At 38.1% G+C, this 21,538-nt stretch overlaps 1 protein-coding gene across 2 annotated transcripts in view; it reads left to right on the top strand.

Annotated features, from left to right (window-relative positions):
* Positions 1 to 21,538, top strand: part of PAK1 (p21 (RAC1) activated kinase 1) — a 154,954-nt gene that overhangs the window by 38,829 nt on the left and 94,587 nt on the right. The window contains exon 1 of one of the 2 annotated variants that reach the window (XM_046016055.1): positions 2,680 to 2,815. The exons of the other annotated variant lie outside the window; for it this stretch is intronic. The gene's annotated coding sequence lies outside the window, so the exon portion shown is untranslated. Of the gene's footprint in view, positions 1 to 2,679; positions 2,816 to 21,538 lie in introns of those variants that run through there. 2 annotated transcript variants of the gene reach the window in all.

The following is a 21,538-nucleotide window of genomic DNA, read 5'->3' as shown; positions in this document are numbered from 1 at the left end:
AGGCAGCAGGGACTCAGTTTATAATACCTTATTCTCCAGTTACAGGAGTGTTTTCAACTAGTCTGGGTGGCCGGGTCTGGCATAGGTATCCACAGTAGGTTCTTCATTTTATGCTTTGAGGGCCATTAATCTGTGTTCCCTGAGAGACCTGTGGCCACTTGAGTTTGCATACTGCTGGGTAGAACCAGTCTCATAACGTCCCGTTCTTCTGAGAGGTATTTGCTGGTGTAGACCAGGGTCCTGAAAATATACTTAGTGGTTCTTTCCTTGATGATTAAACTCATCCTTTCCTCCTCATAAATTAAAAACAAATCCTGAAAAGAGCAGACAAGTATAGCCATGATGTCTCTGGCTGTGAATGACTTAGTGTACTGGATTCAAAATATAGAAAGTAGGAGGGAAGGAGAATGGAAAAGTGCAGGAAACTTCTTGTGTATTTTCCCCCTCCAATGTGTGCTAAAGACTATTCTTTCTGTTGTTGTGAGAAGAGAGAATTGTAGAATTTTAGGACTGAAAGTTCCTTATAAGGACATCTAACACAGCTTTTACCCCATGTTTGAATTTCTTCTGCAAAGTTCCCACCAAATATTTTTTCAATATCTGCTGGCGTACTTCCATGATGGAAAGCTCTCTATTCCTAGAGACAGTCATTTTCATGGCTTGACATTTTGGCCCTTAAAACTAAAATCTACTCCTAAGCAGCTTCTAGTCACCAGCCTCTCACATGAAGTAACTTAGGTCCTGGTGGATGAGATAGCGCGTGTCAAGTCTTTGGGTATGAATCTTTCATTCTACATCCAGCTAAGAGGATCAGACAAGACAGAGACCCAGGAGCTCAGTTCTAGAGTTTCACATTCATCCTCAGGTCTTTGTGGGTAAGTGCATTTTATTAAAATTATTTACTTTTTTTCATGGACTTGACGGATTTATTAGTACTAGAATCACTAGAATTTACTATTAGAGTTTATTAGAATTAGAAAGAACCTTAGTGATCATATGGCCTATTTCTATTATCTTATAGATTGATAACTGAGTCCCAGAGAGGTAAAGTCACACATAAATTTAAGACCCTCATCTCCTGGTAGCCAGTACTGGATGTCATTCCAAAAACGGTTCTTCTAGAGAAACTGTTACCAAATAAAACTTTTTTTTTTTTTAAGTGCCATGTGGCAGGTGTATCTTGAGATTTCTATTAGGAGAGACAACTTTAGTTAACAATTTCATAGTTTTCTGTCTAAAAATAACATGCTATTTTTCAGTATCACAGGAGAAGGTAAAACGTTCTATCCACAGATATTTATAAAGCACCTATAGGAGTTCTTGTGCCAAATTCTTTAAAATTTATACTCTAAGACACACTCAGAAATCTTCACTTTTGGGAAGTTTCCTGACTGTTCTCTTCCCCTAGCCCCGTTTCCTCATGGAAATGTTCTTCATTATGTTCTCATGCTGCATAGGCACTGTGGTATGGTCAAAAGAATATGGACATTGGACAGGCAGAACTGAGTTGGATTTTGGAGCCAAATAATTCACCTAAAGTGCTCATTATAGTGCTAGACACACAATAAGAGTTCCTGAAATGTTGGCTACTGTTATTGTAATTATTTTTATTGTTACTAATGTCTTATTTCCCCTTTTAATCCAGGAGCTCTCAAGGGTGGTGTTTTTTTCCCAGCTATGTAAATCATAACCCACGGATTGTTGATTTAACATAGTACATTGGACCAGCATTTTTAAAAAGTCAAACAGAATATGCAGAAAAAAAAATCAGAATACATGTATACAGAAAGAGCAAGGACTGTTTTGTGAAACACTTGTTTTAGTTTTATATTTATAGATTGTGTGTGTGCGCATGTATACTGTGTGTCCATATAAGCCATATTCTTTCTGTAGGTTGGAGTTAAAACAGTTTGAGAAGTCTTGCCTTAGAGAAGAGACTGCCTGCTATTTATATCTTTTATTCACGGGAGCTAGCACAGGCTCTGGAACAAATCTAATGCACATGTAGTTAAGACAAGACAGCCTGAAATTAATTGCTTAATACGTGATATAGGCAGTAAATTCAATATAGGCTCAAAGAAGGGGGAAGTTGTCTTGAGAAATAGTTTAGTAAATTAGTTGAGAGCTTAGTTTTGATGTCTGAAGGGTCCGGGGATAAACTGCTGCTCTGCTACTTACTGGCTAAGACAATAAGGCAAGTTACTTAACCTCTCTTATCATTTTCTTCATCTCCAAAATAGGGATAATAATGACCTTAGGTTGTGAAGATTAAATGAGATAAAGTTACCATAGTGGCGGACACGAAATGAGTACTTGCTTAATATTTTCTTGGACTGAAGTGGTCATGGAAGGCTATTTTTGAGGAGACAGGCATTTGTCCTTGAAGTACTGGTAGGAATTAGATGTGGGAATATTTGAAACATGTCCTGTATGTGGCTGAATACTCTTTTAAAGCCATTGATAGTTTTTTTTTTTCTCTTATTCTTTTTCCATGTTTTCTTTTACCAAGATACCCATAGTCTTTTTTCTCTTCAAAACCACTTCCTGGGAAGAAAGTTCAACATAAGCTGTTACAAGTTGCCTGTGGCCCCTCCCTAAGGTTAGTTCATTCCCACAGACAGGGAAAAGGAAATTATTCCAGGTTGTCTGACCCAAGTTATGCTTTCAGGCAAGATGCCTGCCTAAACTTGGAGAGCGCAGAAAGAGGTGGCTAGAGCAGCTCAGCTTGGCCCCTGAAAAAAAAAGACTAATAAGAAGAGTTCTTGGCTTCTGGTCCAAAGCCCATACTGCAGCTCAAGGGCAAGTCCTTCTAAAGGTAGGCAACTGGGAGGGTGGGGAGAAAGGTCGTCCCTGTCTCTCACTCCTGGTACTAGAAAAGAAACAGATCTAAACCTGGGAAGGAGGAATAGGAAGAGAAAGAGGGAGAAGTGTAGAAGGATTAGGGAAGGGAAAGAGAAAGTGCTCGAAGGGTTATCTAAGTTCGCCCCATGGAAGGAGCACTAGTCTGGGAGTCAGGATACCTGGGTTCCAGTTCAGGATTTCTTACTGAAACTCTGTTCTTTTGTAAAGTACTTGCTCATTTTTGACCTTGGTAAAGAAAGGAGCTCTCTAAAACCTGTTTCAGTATAAAATATTTATAACTGTTTAATAAATTCTAGAAGAGAGATCCAAGTAAAGTATTCTAGCATTTCAGAGGAGGAGGAAGAGAGAGCTGTGTGATTTGTTTAGTCTATGTCAGAGTTTCTCTACCTTGACACTTGATATTTGGGATCGTAGAAATCTATGTTTGGGAATGGGAAATTGTTCTATGCATTGTAAGGTATTTAGCAGTATTCTTGTCTTTTACCCACTAGATGCCAGTAGGCATCTACCCCTCCCTCCAGTTGTGACAAACAACAGTGTCTCTAGACATTGCCAAATGTTCCCTGGGAGACAAAATCAATTCTCATTGAGAGCCAGTGGTGTATATACATGCAAATTGTAGAGAAAGCTCAAAGATAAAATTAATAATAATAAAATTTTTTTCAAAAAGATTTATTTATTTATTTTAGAGGGGACAGAGGGCAAGAGGGAGAAAGAAACTTAAGCAGATTCCCCACTGAGTGCAGAGCCCAACACAGGGCTTTCAATCTCACAACTCTGAGATCACAACATGCACGGAAACCAAGAGTCGGATGCTCTACCAACTGAGCCACCCAGGTGCCTCTTGTATTCTTATATAGCACTTTATGCCAGGCATTATTATAAGTCTTCAGATATATTAGCTCATTTAATTTCCATAGTCAAACCTAAAAATTAGGTACTACTGTTATTCCTATCCTACAAATGAGGAAACTGAGGGGAAAATGTTAAGGGCCTTAATAGCAGCTAATGTTTTTATGAGTTGCTATATGTCAGGAACTCTAAGTACCTTACGTATATGTTATCTCATTTAATTCTCCCAATCATTCTGTGAGGTGGGTTCAGATGTTACCACAATTTTACAGATGCGGAAGCTATAGTGAGTGTGCCTAACTCTGTGCTGAGCACTGTGGGCATACTGGAGTAGATTAGCTTCCAGAGAACTTTTTCCTATTTTATCTCCTGAACAATACTGTGAAGTAGATAATATTATCTCCATATTTTAAAGCAGAAGATACTGAGACTCAGGGACAGAAAGGTGCAGAAACTGGTGGATCTGGCTGGCCTTTGTTATATGTATGCTTTATGTTTTTTGTGGTTGACCCTGATGCTTCCAGCCACAGAAAGTACCAGGCAGTCAGGTGACATGTGCAAAGAATAGTGAGCCCCTGTTTGTGATGGAGAGAGCTGAGATGAGCTCCTTCTGATTTGTAATCTAAAGTTGGTGAGGTGTTCTTTGGCATGTGTGCTCTTCTACCCACTTCTTACTTCCTGATTGACATTAGCTATATATCACAAGTTGTAATTAGGTTATGATTGACTTGTTTATTTTTTTTTAATATCTGACTTCTGTTGAGTTCTGTTCTGTAAGCTCCAGAAATGTCGACTTACATGTAAACAGACTGCTTTGTTCACCATAATATCTCAGCACAATGCCTTTCATGCAGTAGTTACTTTTATTTGTGGAATTTCTGAATCAGTAGGCATGTAGGAAGGGAACTGAGAGTCAGATTGATTTATTCAGACAATTCAGCAATTTGTTAGCAATTTTGGGACAAGATTCAATTTTTCCTAGCCTCAGGCCTAGAATGCTTTGTAAAACATGTTTCTTGCGATATACCCACCATATGACTGGGAGGATATGATCTTGCTGTGTGGCCATAGGCAAGTCCTTCAGTTTTCCCTTCTATAAATAAAGGTATTAAACAACCGTTCTTTTCTCCTTTCAATCTTTGTTGCCACCATTGATGTCCTGGTGTGGCCTCCAGCTATAGGGTAAGTGTCTACTAAAAATCTGGGAAACCTCATTGTCCTTGCCAACCCAGAACTAGGAATCGTTATTTCTCCTGAACAGCTACTTTCTATTTCAGTGGTGATATGGTAGTAGGAGTATACTGAGTAAAACAGAAAGTAGGTTTGAATTGCAGGGGAAGAAGGCAGTTAGGGTATGTACTTAGACCCCTTCTTTATTCAAGACCTGCTTTTTTACTCCTCATTATAAATTTTGGGGTCTGTTCATTTTCCTTTTAGCTTGTGGGGAAAAGCCCAGAGCTACTTCAATTAAATGAGAAAAATGTCCTTCTCTCCTTGTTTCAAATATTTTGATCAGTAAGATTATTTTGGTCTAGTGACAAGAGATGTTTACCTAGAGAAAATAAGTATCTTAGGAAATCAGGGCATAAGCCCTTTTGTGTCTGTTTTCTTACTTCATTTCCCAGCCATGTTGCAAAGGTAGTAATTATTATTATTATCTTAATCTTACAAATTAAAAAATGGATGCAGTGAGAAGTCAGGTTCATTCAGGTAATGAGTAGTAGAACCAGGATTTGAACTTAGGTCTGACTCTTAAGACCAGTGGGGGTGCTCTTGCCATTTTATCGAATGTGTGTGTGTGTGTGTGTGTGTGTGTGTGTGTGTGTGTGTGTAAGTAACAGCTTTATTGAGATATAATTAATATACCATAAATTCACCTACTTAAAGTGTATATTTCAGTTTTTTTTAGTGTATTCATGTGGTTGTGTAGTCATCACCCCAATGCAGTTTTAGAACATTTTATCTTCCTAAAAGAAACCCTGTGGCCATTAGCAGTTATGTACCATTCATCTCTAGCCTCATCATCCTTGCCCTAGGAAACTACTAATCTATTTTTCTGTCTCTATATTCGATTTGCCTATTTCAGACATTTCATGTAAATGGAATCATACAATATGTGGTCTTTTGTATCTTGTTTCTTTCACTCAATTTGCTTTTAAGGTTTATCCATGTTGTAATAGGTATCATTGCTTTTTTCTTTTTGATATCATTTCTTTTTATTGCTGAACAATATTTGGTGATTTTTTTCACCAAATAATATTCCATTGTACGGATATACCACATCTTACAGATTCTTTCACTTTTGATGGACATTTAAGTTGTTTCTACCTTTTTGCTGTTATGAATAATATTGCTATGAACATTTATGTACAATTTCTATGTGGATGTATATTTTCATTTATTTTAAATATATATCTAGGAGTGGAATTGTTGGAACATATGGTAACTTTGAGAAATGCCAGATGTTTTTCCAAAAGAACATCACCATTTTATATTCCTACAGCATTGTATGATCCTTCCAATTTCTCCACATCCTCAACAAAACTTGTCAGTCTCTGTCTTTATTTTTTATAGGCATCCTGATGGGTGTGAAATGGTATCTGTGATTTTGATTTGAATTTCCCTAACGATTCATGATGTAGAGCAACTTTTCATGTGCTTATTGGCCATTTGTATATCTCTGGACAAGTGTTTATTCAGATACTTTGTCCATTTTTAAATTGGATTGTCTTTTTACTATTGTAGATATATCTTGGAAGGCAGCTATGTTTAGTACTGTATGACCGACACTATTATAGGTATACCTTGAAGATACTGTGGGTTTGGTCCCAGACCACTATAATAAAGAAAATTTTCAGTAGAGTCAAATAAATCTTTTGGTTTTCCAGTGCATATAGAAGTTATGTTTACACTATACTGTATTCTGTTGAGTGTGTAATAACATTAGGTCTAAAAAAGCAATGTACATAACTTAATTAAAAAATACTTTATTGCAGAGCACCTGGTTGGCTCAGTCAGAAGAGTACATGACTCTTAATCTTGAGGTTGTGAGTTTGAGCCCCACATTGGGTATAGAGATTACTTAAAAAAATTTAAAAATGTAAAAAAAAATTTATAGGGCACCTGGATGGCTCAGTTGGTTGAGTGTCTGACTCTTGATCTCAACTCAGGTCTTGATCATTTTTTATTTTTTTAATTGGAGAGAGAGAAAGAAAGCAGGAGAAGGGGGGGGGGGCAAAGGGAGAGAGAGAAGCAGACTCCCTGCGGAGCAGGGAACCTGACGCGGGGCTTGATCCCAGGACTCTTGGATCATGACCTGAGCCAAAGGCAGATGCTTAACCAACTGAGCCACCCAGGTTCTGCTCAGGTCTTGTTCTTATGGTCATGAGTTCAAGTACCACATGGGGCTCTGTCCTGGGCATGGAGCCTACTTAAAATAAACATTACTAAAAATGCTAACTATCATCTGAGCTTTTAGTGAGTTGTAATCTTTGGGCTGGCGAGGGTCTTGCCTTAGGTTGATGGCTGCTGACTCATCAGGGTGGTGGTTGCTGAAGGCTGGGGTAGCCGTGGCAATTTCTCAAAATAAGACAATGAATTTTGCTACATTGACTGATTCTTTTTTCACGAATGACTTCTCTGTAGGATGCAATACTGTTTGACAACATTTTACCCTCAGCAGAACTGCTTTCAAAATTGAAATCAATCCTCTCAAACCCTGCTTCTGCTTTATCAACCAAGTTTATGTACTATTCTAAATCCTTTGCATCATTTCAACGGTCTTCACAGCATCTTCCCCAGGAGTAGATTCTTTCTCAAGAAATACCTTCTTTGCTCATCCATTCAAGTTTTATCATGAGGTTGCAGCAATTCAGTCATGTCTTCAGGCTCCACTTCTCATTTAAGTTCTCTTGCTATTTCCCCATCTGCAGTTACTCCCTCCATTCAAGTCTTGAACCCCTCACAGTCTATTAGGATTAGAATCAGCTTCTTCCAAACTCCTGTTAATACTGATATTTTGACATCTTCCCATGAATCACGAATGTTCTTAATGGCATTTAGAATCGTGAATCCTTTCCAGCAGCTTTTCAGGTTTCTTTGTCCAAATTTATCAGAAGAATCACTATCTATGGCAGCCTTATCAGCCTTATCAGATGTATTTCTTAAATAATAAGACTTAAAAGTCAAAATGACTCCTTGATTTACATGCTACAGAAGGGATATTGTATTGGTGAGCGTGAAACATTCATCTCATTGTACATTTTCATCAGAGTTTGTGGGTGACGATGTGCATTGTCAATGAGCAGTTATTTTAAAGATTGTATTTATTTGAGAGAGAGAACAAGCATGATTGGAGAGCAGGGGCAGTGGGAAAGGCACAGGCAGATTTCTTTGCTGAGTGGAGCCCAATGCAGGGTTCCATCTCAGGACTCGGATCATGATCCCAGCCAAAGGCAGGTGCTTAACTGACTGAGCCATCCAAGTGCCCCTGGATGTCTATATTGAACATCTTTTGCTGAGTGTAGCCACCATCATGAATGATCTTAGCTAGATCTCCTGGATAACTTGCTGCAGCTTCTACATTAGCACTTGCTGCTTTGCCTTGTATTTTTACGTTATGGAGGCAACTTTTCTCCTTAAATCTCACTAACCAACATCTGCTAGCTTCACACTTTCCTTCTGCAGCTTCCTTACTCTCTCTCAGTCTTCACAGAATTGAAGAGAGTTAGGGCTTTTCTCTGGGTTAAGCTTTTGCTTAAAGCATAGCTATGGCTGGTTTGATCTTCTATCCAGACCACTCAAATTTTCTCCATATCAGCAATAAGGCTGTTTCACTTTCTTACCATTTGCATGTTCTGGAGTAGCACTTTTGATTTCCTTCAAGGATTTTTCTTTTGCATTCACACTTTGGCTAACTCTTTGGCACAAGAGGCTTAGCTTTCAGCCCATCTTGGCTTTCAACATGACTTCCTCACTAAGCTTAGTCATGTGTAGCTTTTGATTAAAAGTGAGAGACATGGAACTGTTCCTTCCATTTGAACACTTACAGGCCATTGTAGGGTTATTAGTTGACCTAATTTCAATATTGTTGTGTCTTTAGGTATAGGGAGGCCAAAGGAGAGGAAGTCAAATGAGAAAACAGCTAGTTGGTGGAGCAGTCATAGCACATACAGCACTTATCGATTAAGTTCACCATCTTGTATGGGCATGGTTTGTGGTACCTCAAAACAGTGACAATAGTAACATCAAAGATCACTGATCATAGATCATCAGAATAAATATAATATAATGAAAAAATTTGAGATATTGTGAGAACTATCAAAATGTGACACAGAGACACAAAGTGAGCAAATGCTGTTGGAAAAAGACTTGTGCATTGCAGCATTGCCACAGACCTTCAGTTTGTAAAAAACAAGGTCTGTGAGGTGCAATGAAATGAGGTATGCCTGTATTGGAAGAGTTCTTTATATATTCTTACAGTTCCTTATCAGATATATCATTTAAAGTATTTTCTCCTGTTCTGTGGATTTTCTTTTCACTTTCTTGATGCTATTCCTTGTAGCAGAAATGTTTTTAATTTTGATGTAGTCTAATTTATTTGGTTTTTCTTTTGGCGTTTGGGCTTTTGGTGTCATATCTGACAAATAATTGCGTAGTCCCGGGTCATGAATATCTACACTTATATTTTCTTGTAAGTGTTTTGCAGTTCAGCTCTTATATTTAGATGTAGGTACCATGTTGAATTATTTTTTACATATGATATGAGGTAGTAGTCCAACTTCATACATTTTCAGGTGGTTCAGTTTAATGTCCAGCTGTTCCAGTGCCACTTATGAACAGACTGTTCTTTTCTCATTGAATTGTCTTGGCACTCTGTCAGAATCATTTGGCCATAGATATAAGAGTTATATCTCTATTGTGGACTTTTGGTTCTGCTTCATTGATCTATATCTCTGTTTTTATGCTAGTACCACACTGTGTTCATTACTGTAGCTTGTTAGTAATTTTTGAAATTGGGAAGTGTGAGTCTTTCAACTTTGTTCTTCTTTTTCAAGGTTGCACAAGTCTTGCACTTCTTTTATTCTTTTTGATGCTATTGTAAAGGTAATTTAAAACAAAATTTCAGCTTTTGGATTGTTCATTGCTCATGTACAGAAATATAATTGATTTTTGTATTACTTGTATCCTGCAATCTGGTTGAACTCATTTATTAATTCTAATAGTTATGTGTACCTGTGTCTGTGTATGTATGGATTCCTCAGGATTTTCTCTATACAAGATCATGTCATCTCAAATAGAAATAGTCATACTTATTTTCTAATCTGGTTGCTTTTATTTATTTATTTTTCCTTGCTTAGTTGTTCTGGCTAGAGCGTTCAGTACGATGTTAAATCAAGGTGGCAAAAGCAACTATCCTTGTCATGTTCCTGATTTTTGGGGGAAAGCATTCAATACTTACCAATTTAAGTATGATATTAGGTGGGGTTTTTTTGTTTTTGTTTTTGTTTTTTGTAGATACCCTTTATCACGTTGAGGAGTGTCCTTCTATTACTGATTTCTTGACTGTCTTATTATGAAAATGTGTTGTTAGTGCTTGTAAAATATTTTTTGTATGTCAGTAGAGATGATCTTATGACTTTTGTTCTTTACTCCGTTAATATGGTGTACTGATTGATTTTTTTTTTTTTTTGGACATTAAACCAACCTTCTGCACCATGGATCATGTTGTGTTTCATGAGAAGTATTTTTGGGCACCAGTTGCTTACCAAGCCTGTGGGAGTAGTACATGCATGACTAAGATAATGGGACCATTCACTGTACTTGAGAGACACAAAAACACACAGGTTTAAAGTTGAAAACACAGGCATATGATAAAGACAGCATCTTGTGTTGATGTGTGAGAAATAGTTACCAAATGAACTGTACAATGACCTTATTTTCAGGCCACTCAGTGATTGTAGGGTTGACATATTAGTACTCTTTTTGTCTTCAGAGATGTCCTTTCCCTTCTCAAGGTCTCAGATTCACCATATGTATATGGGAAAGTTGAACTTAGTGGTATATAAGAGTCCCTCTAGTTATAGTATGTTGTAAAATTACTTGCCTTTTGTGGGGCTTCCTTCACTTAGGTCCTTCTGAAGAGTTTGCTGTTTTGATAAGTTCTGAGTGGCTAGGTATTAGGTGACTTTTTCTGTTTTGGTTCTGAGTGGAAGAAAGACGCTCTGCTTTTTTTTTTTTTTTTTTTAGTTGTCCTTAATCATACTCCCATTTCAGAGAGATTATTTCTTTTCATATTATTCCACATTCTGGTGAAAGGGAATAATCTGTGATAAGGGCCTTTTCCTTTAGCAGCACAAACTCCATGAGGAGGAAAGGCCACTGGAGAGGGAGTTGGGACCATGTGTTTCAGGCTCAGCTGTACATTTAACTCACTGTTAAAATTGGGCATATGAACTCATTCTATTCTTGTTTTAGTTGCCTCATCTGTCAAATTGAAAAAAGAATACCACTATTATTACATAATCTCTGAGGGTTGTTATGGGACATAAATGATATTGTAGATGCATATAAAACTGTGTATACACATTAGTTATTTGCAAAAGGTAGACTTGCAAATAATATAGCAAAAATAATGTAAATAAAAAAGGAATGTAAATAATGTAGCAAATAATGCAGATATAAGTAATAATGCAAATATAAATAATAATGCAAATAATAGTAAAATTTTACAAATAATATAGAAAATGTAGCTAAAATATAGGTACATTTTAAATGCCTGCTTTTGATGGTACTTTTGATAGGTGCTTTAAACCTTATTTCTCCAACAATTTATAATCAAAACTTTATCCCTATATGTTAGCTGAGGAAATTCCAGTTCAAAAAGGTTAAATAACCAGGTCAAGGTGGCAGAGTCAGGAATCAAAACTAGATCTAATTCCAGAGTCCATATTCTATTATATTTTGCTGCTGTTGTCTCATTACTTTTGGTGTTCAGTTTGGTGAGTTCGTAAGATGGTATCTTTAAGACTTTTCCATTGAGAAGTTACTCTTTTCTCCTTCATAGTTAATAAGCATTTTGTAGAGAGGTACTATGAAACTGTAAATACACTTTTCTGTGCCAGACTTTCAATATATTTAATTATTTGTGTCTGCATGGACTCATGCCTTCCTATTTTATTCAGTTAAGTAATATGCTATTGCTATTACTATTCATTTTGATTCTCCAGTTCTCCCTGATTTGGCCAATAGGAGCCCCATTCAAGTTGGCTTCTGTCTACTTTTCACATGTCCTGGCCATTCTTTGACCACTCCTTTGCTTTCTGGCCCAGAAAGATATTCTAGGCTCATCTTGTGCTCTCTCTGCCCCAGCCCTGGAAGAAGCCATTTCACCAATGCATGGATGCCCTTCTCGCCTTGCTTGGGCTCTGATTCTCCTTACCATCCTGCTTCTCCTTTACCCCTCTCCCCACTGTAGACCCTCCTCACCCTGCTTGGGCTCTGATCACCATGTTGTGCTACCCTTATCATCGTTTAACTGGACTATTATAATGTATTAGCTTCCTAACAGTCTTACTGCTTCTAATTTTCCCTACCTTTCATACTTCTGCTGGAGTGATCTTTCTAAAATATAGGTCAGGGGCGCCTGGATGGTTTAGTCGTTAAGCATCTGCCTTCGGCTCGGGCCATGATTCCAGGGTCCTGGGATCGAGCCCCGCATCGGTCTCCCTGCTTGGCGGGAAATAAAATATGGGTCAAATCATACCACTGTTCTGCTTAGAAAATTATAATAGTTTTCCTTGCTTGTAGAATACATTTCACGTTCCTTAGACTGGCATTCAAGACCCTCTAGAATCTGACCCAAATGTGCCTTTCTGCCTTGTTTCTTATTAATTCCTCTCTGTACCCTGCACCCAAACCATGGTCAATGGCCATTCCTTAGATGTGCCCCTATGCATGTACTCTTCTAAGTCTTTGCCTTTGCCTTCTCCTCTACCTGGCTTAGCCAGCTCGTTTCTTTGCTCTGTGATAAAATTCCTTGGTGTGTTTTTATGTCTGGTGTGGGTTATCAGAGTCTGATTACAGTACAGTGAAGAGGACATCCATAAAGGGAGGAGGTCACCTGGTGAAGCCCCACTGACCTCCATAGTCAAAATCAATCCTTTTTTTCTACTTCTGATCAAGTATTACTTCATTCTTCCTATTTTCATGATTAACGCTAATCTGTTGCCCCCGATTCTTTGGCTGTTCCTTGAATGCCCCAACACATGGTATTGCATCTTGTAGGTTCTCAGGAAAGGCCGATAGAACTTGTTGAGGGGATCTTGTTTTCATCCGAAGTCTTTTTACAGGCCCTGCTGAGGTCAAAGAGGCTCTGATTGATGAAAGCATTTGGGCTGTGGTACTGCTGGGTCAGATGCCTGCCCTATGCCAGGGTTCTTTCTGAGAAAACTAAATATTCACACCACTCTCTTTTTTTTGGTGAATTCCAAATATATCCTTTACAGAAATTTCTCTACACTCTAATCCTAGATAAAAGAATTGCTGGCTACATGTATGTAAGTATTTGAGACTGCAAGTAATGGCAGCTACATGACTCTACCAAAATAAAAAACCTTCCTCAGACTGTATGAAGGACAGTGTAATGACAACATGTGTCTCCTGACAGCCTGTCTACCACTCAGTCTGTCTTTGGAAAGGCATTTAGTCTGAAGTGTCAGAAAAGGAAAGTTTTAAACTTTCTCAGTGACTTACTAATCTGTATTGTTCAGGTGGTGGAAGGGAGAAAAGAAGTATCACAAGTTAGTTTCCTTGCGGAATAGTGGTGAGGCAGGAAGAAAAGGATAGGGGACTGTATTTTCATTGGTTTTAATGTCGAGCCCACTTACTCCAGCTTTCATCACATATTGGTCCTTTCTTGTTCTTTTTTTTTTTTCCTCAAGATTTTATTTATTTGAGAGTGAGAGACAGAGAATGAACAGGAGCAGGGGGAGGGACAGAGGGAGAGACAGACTCCCCCTGAGCAGGGAGCAGGACTCAGGACTCAATCCCCAGGACTCTTGGATCCTGACCTGAACTGAAGGCAGCCGCTTAACTGACTGAGCCACCCAGGTGCCCCAGTCCTCTCTTGTTCTACTTATTCCCTCCTGTAGGCCTTTGTCCAGGCTTTTCTTTCTAAGTTTGAACTGATTTCAAAGCCTAGACTCTTTGCCATGTTTTATAATCATAACAATGAATGATTTAAAAAAAAAAAAAAAGATTGTTCACTTTGCCTTTCCTGTCAGATTTTTAGTCTAGTTAAAATAATTTCAAAATTGAGTTTGAAACATTTTCTAACACACATGTTCAATTTTTAGCTCATCTTACTGAGGCAGGACACAGGGATTTGCAGCCAAGTTTACCTACAAGGCTAATTCTTAGTTTGATTTGGCCTGAGAGACAATGGAATGCTCTTAACTCTAGATTAGCACTGTTCCATCTGCCTAGTGGTAACCGAAATTAAAGGAGAATACGAGTTTAGTTTTCTAATGTTGGAGAAGCATCATGGGAAGTTCTTTAGGATGTGACAGAACTGACTTCTAATTCCAGCTGTAATATTTACTAGATTTGCAGTCTTTGGCAATTTAAGTTCTCGGTGCCTCATTTTTCTCATATGTAAAAGGATAATAAAGCCTCTTTTTTTTTAAAGAGCTATTAAGATAAATATTATTCTTATAGGGCAGATTCTGACTTTGACTTTGTTACTAACAGTGAGAGTCATCACCCTAAATGTTGTCTCTGGCTCAGTATATCATTTCACACACCTCAAGCCACTTTGACATCATCTTACATAATCTTCACAGTACGTTCCAAGAGGGAAAGACAGTAGATTGTTCTTCCTTTGAAAAATGAGGGTACTGTTGCTTAGAGAAGTGGCTTGTTCAAGGATCAGGACCTAAGTCTTAGTTCAGGACTCTCTTTGTACACTGACCAATCCTAAGAGAGGACAATATGGTTAAAAATTGTCCGGAACTGAAGGTCAGGAATATCCTGATTTTAGTCTTTGCTAAGAGAATTTGGGAAAATCCTCACAGTTTCTGTTTTAAAGCGAAAACGAGTATGCTAACTATTCTGCTAACCCACTTTGATTCATTTATTCAGTAGTTCCCGAGCATTTACTAATGCTGTACACTGCGCCGGGCCTGGTGCCTTCCCTCAAGCTGCTCCCACTTGACTATGGAGAATAGATCATCTGTATAAGTGAGAAGAGCCATAGCAAGTGTGTGTGTGTGTGTTTGTGTGTGTGTGTGTGTGTCTGTGTGTCTGTGTGAGAGAGAGAGATGGGTGGTGGGGGTGGCTTTGATGGTGTAGTGGTCCAGGAGAGATGGCTTGGGACTGGGCTTTGCTTGTGAGGGAGGAGAAGTCTCATAGGATTTTATTTAAGAATTAGTTGGACAGTGGGTATGACGGTGCTTTGTTGATTATAATGAACTGCATAAATGTTAGAGACTCATATTTTATAGGAGGTGCTTCTTTTCTAATACCTTACTGACCTAGTGCAACACCGCAGCTTAATTAATGTGAGAAAGAAGATTTTAGTGTCAAGAAAGATTGAGAGCTCATAAAAAAATAAGCTGTGTCTAAAGTGTTTTGAGTCTATGAGTTCTTAAAATGGGGATACGCTTATTAAAATGTCTTCTGCTTTGTTAACACAACGGACCTTCAAACTGCTTTTGGGTTTATAAAGAATTTGTTTATAATAATCTTTTTAAAAAAGCCACTTGTGTGGGTGTAGTTTTAAATATTTAAGAGCTATATTAACAAGCACGTATCCTGGGGTATAAATGGGATCAGCGTAAGACAGAGAGCACTTGTGTGGCTGGACCTAAAGATACGTATGTTTTTATTTTTTAGATTTGTTTTGATTCAGTAGATACAATTGTTAAGAACTGTCTACATGGGAGGCTTTGACTGGGTACTGAGGAAACAGAAATGAACGAAACATTCTCTAACCAAAGGGACTTCTGGCTAGAGATAAAACATTCCTGTGGTAAATTTTCATGAGGTGCTCTACGATCCTAAAGGAGGAGGACCTGCTCAAGCTTTTGGGCAGGACCACAGCAGAGATGGCAAGTTAGAGATAATACCTGAAGATTAAAAATTTACCAGGAAACAAAGGGGGATCATGAGAGATAAGACTGTTCCAATCAGAGGTAGCCTCATGAACAAAGGCAAGGAGGCTTAGAGTAGTACCCGGTACCTACAGCAATTAACAAATGAGATAAATTCCTTAGAATTCAAAGCTGGGTTGTTAGAACTGATGACTTGTGTTGTTCTTTACTGGGAGAGATGGTAAGAGTATTTTGTTTGTTAGGATTAGTGACAATATGTAAGGCTGGAGTATTTTTTTAATTTATATTTTTGCTCTACCATGTTTTTAAAGATTAGGGTATAATGACATAGAACTTTAAATTAGTTTCAGGTGTACAACATAATGAGTCCATATTTATATACGTTGTGAAATGTTCACCACTGTAAGTCTAGTTTAACATCTGTCACCCCAATACACTATTATTAACTATAACCAGCATATTGTACATTATATCCCCAGTATTGATTTATTTTATAGATGGAAGTTTGTGCCTTTTGACTCCTTTTATCTGTTTCACCAATTCCCCCCCTACCCCCAACCTGGCAACCACCAATCTGTTCTATGTATCTATGAGCTGCTGCTGCTGCTTCTTCTCTTTCTCTCTCTCTTTTTTTTAAGATTCCACATATAAATGAGATCATATGTATTTGTCTTTCTCTGTCTGACATTTCACTTAGTATAGTGACCTTGATGTCCATCCGTGTTGTTGCAAATGGCAAGATTTCATACTTTTTTATGGCTAAATAGTATTCTGTTGTATGTATACATCACATTTTCTTTACCCATTCATATATCAGTAGACACTTACATTGTTTCCATATCTTAGACTATTGTAAATAATGCTTCACTGAACATGGGGGGGGCATATATATTTTCAAATGAATGTTTTTACTTTCTTCAGATAAATATCAGAAGTGGAATTGCTCAATGGTATAGTAGTTCTATATTCAGTTTTTTGAAGAACAGTCATACTGTTTTCCATAGTGGCGATACCAATTTACATGCCTACCAGTAGTACACAAGAGTTCCCTTTTTTCTATATCCCCAGCAACACTTGTTGTTTTTTTTTTTTTGTCTTTCTGATAACAGTCATTCTGACAGTTGTGAGGTGATATCTCATTGTGATTTTGATTTGCATTTCCCTAATGATTGGTGATGATAGGCTGTATTTTTAAAAAATAATTTATATATGGGAAAAGTATAAGCAATAGATAACTGAAATGAATAGGTTTCATTTGTTTTTACTGTAAAGCATTTTGTGTTCTCCAATTTATGAGTCTTTTGTGGGGCACAGATTCTATCCCCTAAAGGAGACAAAAATGTATCTTAGATAGTTGTTTCTCATACTGCCCTGATTCTGGAACACAGGTAGTGATGTAGTGTTCACCAACACCACACTTGGATTTAGGACTTAGTGACATGAGAGAGAAAGTAAATGGGGAGCTAACTTTCTGCTTTTGGTGGCAGAGGCAGTAGCAGAGGCAGCCTGCATGTTTGAGTCTCTAAGTACCCTAAAGTGGTACTGATGCTCATGGCTCTCAGACTGAGGTTGAATTCTTGCCCTGTCGGAAGTGGTGGTGATACCCATTCTAGTGTCTAATGATCAGAAGTAATGGCAATCATTGAACTGGGTCATCTGTGTGTTGTGCTTTGTGTTGGGTTCAATGTAGAGGCGATAGAAAAAGTAGAATCAAAGATGATTCAAATTTTTGGCTAAGTAACTGAAAGAGTTGAATTGCCTTTTACTGAGAGGGGGGCAACTGAAGAAGGAACAAATTTTGGACCTGTGAAGTCTGTCAGTGTCTGTAAAGTGTGTTCTGTTGGATTTAAAAATGCATTGCTGTTGCTGCTGCTGCTTCCTCTTCTCCTTTTTTAAAAAACGCTTTGCTTCTTGAAAGTAAGAACTAAGTTTCTTCATGTTTGTATGCCTCTTGACTAGCACTGTGTCTGGCATGTAGAACATATTCAGTAAATAGTGAATGAATGATGAGATTATTTGCTGTTTCCTTGAATGACTAGACTATTTACTCTTTGCTAAACAGAGCGCATCCTTTTCCCTCCTTTGAGTCTTTGCTTTTGTGATTCTCTTAAGGGAATTCTCTACCCTTATCCTCAGTCTAAAAATCTCTGTGTATAAGGGGCGCCTGGGTGGCTCAGCGGGTTAAGGCCTCTGCTTTAGGCCTCAGGTCATGATCCCAGGGTCCTGGGATTGAGCCCCATATCGGGCTCTCTGCTCAGCGGGGAGCCTGCTTCCCCCTCTCTCTCTGCCTGCCTCTCTGCCTACTTGTGGTCTCTCTCTGTCAAATAAAAAAAACAAAAAACAAAACAACAACAACAACAACAAAAAAACCCTCTGTGTATAAAAATTCTACTTCTTCAATACCCAGCCCAAATACTGCCTCCTCTACAAAACTTCCCCCATCTCTACAGACATGATTAATGTTTCCCTTCTCTGTACTTTTTTTTGGCCTTGTTTGGACTTCAGTACATTTTTATTTATTTGCTTTGCAACTGCTGCTGGATAGGTTTTGCCCCCTTTTTCATTTCCATCCCTCCATTGCTTATGTCGTTTCTTGCAGTACTTTTGTAAGCTACTATTGTTATTTATTTATTTTATACTTCACCTCATTTCATAGTCATTAATAGGCAACTGGCCCTGCCATCTGATTACAAGAAAGAATGGTGTGTTAGATGACTACTTTATACGCAAAGTCATCATTATTGACTGACTTCCTCTTACATTTAACTGGTGATAGGGGAAAACTGTAATTCTCATAAAACGTATTATTCTTAAAAATTATTTGCAGTTGCAAAATAATCAAATAAAAACAATCTTTTTCAAATCCTATGGGCACTATAATTACTATATGTAAGCCATTAAGTTGAAAGCTAGAATGTCTAAACAAAATTTGCCAATTATCACCGATTCTTAGCCTTTGTATAGTGTTACCAGGGATTGCAAACTCTTATGCCTATATAAGCCAGGTGAGTAACCTGAAAGGGCCTGATCAGGCCTAAGGTGAGTACACAGACAAAAAAAAACATTACTGGTCAGGGTCCATGGCTTAGAAGGATAATTTGTGAATTATTTACTTTGTAAACCAAAGGACTATATAAATGCAAGGAGTAATTGTACTTAAAACAAGTTAACTGCATGTCCTCATATCAGGGAGATCATATGATAGTTGTCTTTCTCCGATTGACTTATTTCACTAAGCATGGAGAAGCAACATGGGGGGGTAGGGGGATAGGAGAAGAATAAATGAAACAAGATGGGATTGGGAGGGAGACAAACCATAAATGACTCTTAATCTCACAAAACAAACTGGGGGTTGCTGGGGGGAGGTGGGATTGGGAGAGGGGGAGCGGGCTATGGACATTGGGGAGGGGAGGCGAACCATAAGAGACTATGGACTCTGAAAAACAACCTGAGAGTTTTGAAGGGTCAGGGGTGGGAGGTTGGGGGAACAGGTGGTGGGTAATGGGGAGGGCACGTTTTGCATGGAGCACTGGGTGTTGTGCAAAAAGAATGAATACTGTTACGCTGAAAAAATAAATAAAATGGAAAAAAAAAACAGGTTAACTGCTAACTTGTGTAAAGTTGGGCAAGTTACTTGATATCTCTAAGATTTAATTTCTTTCTTTGAATAGACAAGTTTTTAAAAAAAGATTTTATTTATTTATTTCACAGAGAGACAGCACAAGTAGGCAGAGCAGCAGGCAGAGGGAGAAGCAGGCTCCCCACTGAGCAGGGAGCTTGATGTGGGGCTTGATCCCAGGACCAGGAATCTTGACCTAAGCCGAAGGCAGACACTTAACTGACTGAGTCACCCAGGCACCTCTGAATATACATTTTTTTCTCTGAAGTTCCTTCTCCCTCATTTGATTTTGCTTTTTCACTTCTTTAGCTAATAGTTTTTTCTTTGATTATAAGTTGGATTGGTTATTAGCCCTCAGTTATAAATCTTCCTTGATTTTTAGCCCTTAGGAATAAAAAGAATGCTGGCTTCTCACCAGTATGCCTCATTTTCATGAGTCTTGTGTTTTATCAGAGTTAGCCAGGGTTAGCCAGGCTTCCTGTAGTAGCACCCACCATTGAAAGGGGCTCTCTAGGACTGAGGCAGCTAGTCAACTTTCTATAACCAAATCAGCATCTGGTTTTGAGAAAACTGAAATCGAGATGCCTGAACTTGATCTTTCCTGTTGAAGACACGAGTGGTCCTGCCTTATATTGTATGTTAATGTTTTATTGTTTCTTCTACCTTCTTTATTTTGTTTATTCAATTTTCTAGTGTGGGATTTTTAGTTTTATATATGCTGGCCTCCATTGTTAGTGGCCATTAGAGGAGACAGACTATTTCTAGGTTGTCTTTAATCCCTGAAGCCTAATGTGGGCAAGGGTACATGGTAGATGTTTGATAATTGTTTAAAGAGATAGCATACTTACTGGATTTGTAGGTGATACAGACTGGAAGGGAAAACTATGCTAGATGGCAGAGAGAGAGTGAGCAGGAGAGCTTGCAAAGATGGGTTGAAGCCAACAAGATGAAATTTAAGGAGGATGACAGAGAAGTTCTACATTTTAAGTCTCAAAGAAATGGCAACATATGAGTAGGCTGGAGGAGACCTTGCATGATGCTATTCTTACAAAAATGGTGATTTGGGCTGTCTAAGCTCAATGCCAGCCACAGACACTGCAGTGGCTAGAAACTAATGCAACTTCAGACTGAATTATTGGAAGTAAGCAGAGTTAGAGAAGGTGATAGTCCAACTATGTTCTGGGGTGGACAGACTGCACTTAGAGTGTCATGTTCCCCATAGGGTACCAGGTAGAGGGTCATGGCAAACATGACCATGTTTAGTGAAAAGTGCCCCAGGTCACCACTATGCAAAGTAGAGTCTGAATTGTTCTCAATCTACAATGAGGTAAACATAAAAATTGAGAGTGTTTAGAAAATTTTATAGCAGTTTGACAGAGTAATTTTGTGTCTAATGAATCTAGTAAAAAAGAAAATGAACTTTATCTTGTATGTCCTTTATTTTGCTTGATACTTTTATTTTTTGTTTTATTTTAATACATTTTATTTTTAGAGCAATTTTAGGCTTAGAGAAAAATTGACCAGAGAGTACAGAGCTCCCACTCTCTCCCCCTCCCCTTGCATTTTGTCAATTATCAACATCTTGCATTAGTATGGTACAATTGATGAACCAGTACTGAAACATTATTACTAATTGAAGTCCATATATTAGGGTTCACTCTTTGTGTTGTACAGTTCTGCGGGTTTTGACAAATACACAATGTTATATATCCACCATTATAGTATTACATGGAATAATTTCATTGCCTTAAAATGCCTTAAAAATGCCCTGTGTTCCACCTCTTCATTACCCCATCCCACTTCTGAACCTGTTGCAACCACAGATATATTTGCTGCTTCTATAATTTTGCATTTTCCAGAATATCATACTGTTCAAACTAGCTTTTTACTTGGTATTTTTCCACTTAGGGTTTTTCTGTGTCTTTGTGGTTTGGTAGTTTTTTTCTTTTTATTGCTGAATAACTCACCATTGTATGGATATTTGTTTACTCATTTATCTATAAGAAATTGCCAAACTGTCTCTCAAAGGGGCTGTACCATTTTGCATTCCCATCAGCAGTGAATGAGAATTCTTGTTGCTGCATATACTCACTCA

The sequence above is a fragment of the Meles meles genome, chromosome 8 (assembly GCF_922984935.1).
Source record: "Meles meles chromosome 8, mMelMel3.1 paternal haplotype, whole genome shotgun sequence".
Lineage (NCBI taxonomy): Eukaryota > Metazoa > Chordata > Mammalia > Carnivora > Mustelidae > Meles > Meles meles.
The sequence above is the reverse complement of the archived record's forward strand: the minus strand, read 5'-3'. Positions and strand labels throughout refer to the sequence as shown.